Genomic DNA, 4159 nt, shown 5'->3' on the forward strand with positions numbered 1-4159 from the left:
CATCTCTTTCATTTGCATTACAATCCTGTTTGCCTCATTATTCCTTATCCACTTCTTCTTCAAAGGATTTAAATCAAATCAATTAAATTGTGGCAGGCTGGAGCAGCAGTGAACCTTTCCTCGTGGCTCAGCGTGGTCCGGCTGGACCTGACTGTGGAATGGGTTTAATCTTCTGCTATTTGTTCTTTTATTGCTTCTGGGCTACCACTGCCCGCAGCTGCCTTTGTTCCCTGTCCGTCCTTCCTCCCATCCCGTGCAGACACTCTCCATGTACAGCCTGGTCTCTGTGTGACCTTGGGGAAGGGATTCTCCTGGCTCCCCTCACACAGCCCAGGATCAGGAAGATGGGGAGCTGCTGGCCATGGGATGGCTCTGGGAGCCCCTGGCCACTGCCATAGTGCTCGCTGTCCTGTGCCGTCCCTCCCCATCTCCTCTGCTCGTTTTTTCTGCCCAGGGAATCGAAGGATCATGGAATCATTCTTGTTGGAAGCGCTCTCCAAGACCATCGTGTTCAACTGTTCCTCCAGCACTGCCAAGGCCACCACTGACCCGTGTCCCTACGTGTCACATCTACACAGCTTTTAAATCCCTCTGTCTGTGGGAACTCCACCACCTGGAAACCCTTGCAGTGAAGAAATTTTCCCTAATATCCAATTTAAACCTCCTCTGGTGCAAACAGAGGCTGTTTCCCCTCGTCCTGCCCCTTGGGAGAAGAGACTGATCCCCAGCTGGCTGCACCCTCCTGTTAGAGAGTCAAAATGTCCCTGTGGAGGGGAAAAGGCGCTGGGGGAACGTCACAAGTGTGGGCAAAGCACCCGGATCTGGGCACGGAGACGCTGCCAGAGCGGCCGCCTTGGCCCCGGAAGATGCGTGGTGCTGGCCCACACACGGCCACCCCTGCTCCCTCAGCATCTCTCAGAATAAAGAGGCTTAATCAGAATGGATTTCTGTTCCTCCCCTGCTATTTTTATTGCTACTCAAGTGTTGGAAATCCAGCAGGGAGAGCAGAGCCGGGAGGGAATTGCACCAGCTCGCACCAAGCTCGTGCCACGGGCACTGGGGCTGGGGGCACGCGTGGCATCGCTGGCACAGCCAGCCCCACCACTGGAGCCCTGCTGGAGCCAGTGGATGGCAGCCAGCACTTCCAAAGTGTGTGCAGATATAAATAATCCCCTCGTAGGAGTGGGGAAGGATGAACACATGTGCCGAAGGCTCTGGAGTCCTTATCCCCTCGCAGCCCCCGGGAGCAGGAAAATGAAGTGAGGACTAGGCAGGGCTGGAGCATCTCCCTGCATCGCTAATGACCCAAACTCGCCTTGTATCAGCCTCTCTTCCTTCAAGGAAAAACCTAATCCAGCTAGGGATTATTTCTGACTTCTTACTTCCTGTCACTTTGCCAATTTAAATGCAGCAGAGCTTTCATCGCTGGATTTGGGAGGACAAAGCCTAACAGATCTCGGGTTAGGACATTTTTGCCTGCAAGGACAGCTTTTTTCTTGCAAGAGTTGTGCAGTCTTTGCAGCGTGGGCTGGATTTTGTTGTTTGTTTCTACTTTGCTCGGCCCAGTAGGGTCCAGGTCCAGGAGCAGGAGGATGACGATGGACAAGGCAAGGAACAGGAAGAGGTGATGGAGCTGGAGCTGGAGCTGGAGCTGGAGCTGGAGCTGGAGGATCCCAGGCTGCCCTGCTTAGGGTGCCAGGCTGTGACCCTGCACTTTGAGTTGCAGAGCAGGATACCAAGGTCACCAAATTCTCATTGATCCCAAATCTTAGTGAAGCCCTGGGGAGGCCAGAGCTCCGAGCTCGCTCCTGGAGCTGAGCCTCCATCCATGGAGCGGTGAGAGGGGTGCAGGGCTCGGCCGGGGTGTCCCCACCTCCAACCCCACAGGGGCCAACACGATCTGACACGGACTTTGCTTCTGTTTGAGCTCGCTTTGTTCAAAGCCTAGGAAACGGTACATGTGCACTCTGCTCACACCTACACACGCTGTGTTAAAATAACACAATTAAGGCTGCAAAATCCCCCACTCGCAACGCAATTTGCAGCCCCTCAGCTGTGGGTGGGAGATATCTTTGCTGCCTCTGCGCAGGCCGGGGGCCGGGCAGGGTGCTGGCGTCAGGCGCTGCTGACAGCCGGGGGCCGGGCAGGGGCGGCTGGGGGCGGCAGGATGAGGGTGTCGTGCTGGGGCTGAGGCAGATGTCCCACAGAAACTTGGCCTTTCCCTGCGCCGAGCTCTGAGCCGCCTTCATGGTGCCCGCGGGAGTGCTCGGGACCAGGGGCTTCGGAAAACCAGGAGGAGCAGATTTCTGCACAGGAAAATAGTGATGGGACAGGAGGGAATGGCTGTAAATTAAAAGAGGAGAGATTCATGTTGGATATCGGGAAGAAGTTCTTCCCTGGGAGGGTGGGCAGGCCCTGGCACAGGTGCCCAGAGCAGCTGGGGCTGTCCCTGGATCCCTGGCAGTGCCCAAGGCCAGGCTGGACAGGGCTGGGAGCACCTGGGGCAGTGGAAGGGGTCCCTGCCATGGCACGGGGTGGGACTGGGTGATCTTTAAGATTCCTTCCAGGCCGTTCTGGGGGTCTGTGATTCTCTGACCAGCATCCCAGTGCAGCCATGCCCAGGGCTCATCCCAGTGCCCCGTCTGTGACACCCAGGTGTGACCTCTGCCAGCAACTCTCCCCAAAACCGAGTGGTAAACCCTCCTCAAAACATGGTCAGGGAGACCCGCAGTGATGCAGGGTGGGTAGGTGTGTGATGCTGACCCCAGCCCGTGTGTCCCCCCATCCTCACGCTCCTCGGAGGGCTGTGTCCCCTCCCAGCTCACCGAGCGCTGCCGCTCCAGATGGAAACGCTGGGAAGCAGGAGCTGGTGCTGTGCGCCCAGAGAGCCTGGGCAGAGCTGCACCGCCTCCAGCCCGAGCTGGGAACCAGGCACAGGGCCCGGGGGGAAGCAGGGAATGAACCAGGGTGATCCACAGCCAGGAGCCAGCGGGAAGCTGGGCAGGGAGCGCGGCGGGGCAGCAATCAGCGAGCCCTGCCTGGGGAGCAGCACAAACCGTGATTGCAGCTTGAGGAGCTACTTAATTTTCGCATTCTTAATTTCTCGGTACCTTCATAATTCTCTGTTTGCCTTTTTGGAGTAAATAACTAGTATTTCCATGTGAGTGCATACAGATGAGGGCTGGGGAAGCACACGCCATCGTGTAAATCATTCGCTTTCCCGTCTCAGCACGGCCCCTGCAGGACCGTGAATTCCAGAGGTAAGTGTATTCTAGGGCTTGTTGGAAAGGTCGCGTGAGTCATGGGTTCATCCAACCGGCTGAGGGATGTTTCAGGGAGATGAGGAGACGGCGGAGAGGGAGAGGGCAGGGGGGTTAGCTGCTGGGAATGGTGCAGGAGTGACTCGTGGGTACGAGGCTTGTCCAGGCTGAGCCAGCTCCTGGGCAGGGGATGAACAAACCCCGGTGTAGCCAGGGCAGGTGCGGTGCCCTCCCTGGGGTCCCCAGCCCCTTGTCCCAGATGCCAGCCGGTGCCCGGTACCGGGGCTCAGGCACCGAGCAGACCGAGCTGGGGGATCAGCGAACCGAGCGGCCCCGTGCCGGGGCTGCTGCGGCTGGGTGAGGGTCCCTGGGGCGCTGCTGCCACTTGGAGGGGACTTCCACCCTGCCCACGGCCCAGGACGGTCCCGGTCCGCTCCCGGAATGCCCGGGGGTGCTTCCCGGGGCGGTCGCGGTCTCGGTCCCCGCTCAGTCCCGGTAGCCGGCGGTGGGGTCCCCCCGCCCAGTCCAGGCGTTCCGTAGGGTCCCTCTCCCGATGTCCCGGGCCGGTCCCGATGCCAGCATCCCGGGCTGCTCTTCCCGGGGCAGTGGCGGTCCCCGCCCAGCCCCGGCACCCCGGGGTGGGTTTCCCGTCCCGGTCCCCGTGCCCCCGGTGCCGGCCGCCGTCCCCTCCGCCGGCCGGTGGGAGCGGGCGGGGGGCGGTGTCCCGGCGGTGCAGCCCCCCGCGGGTCCCGCCCCCCGCTGCCCCCCGCCCCCGCCGCCCCCCGCCGCTGCCTTGGCCGGGCGGCGCGGGGGAGGCGCCGGGAGAGGCGGCGGGAGCGCACGGCGGAGCCGCTCCGCCGGGCTGGGCTGCTGCGCTCCGCGGGCTGCGCTCGGGCCAT

The sequence above is a fragment of the Poecile atricapillus genome, chromosome 14 (genome assembly GCF_030490865.1).
Source record: "Poecile atricapillus isolate bPoeAtr1 chromosome 14, bPoeAtr1.hap1, whole genome shotgun sequence".
In the NCBI taxonomy this organism is placed as follows: Eukaryota; Metazoa; Chordata; class Aves; order Passeriformes; family Paridae; genus Poecile; species Poecile atricapillus.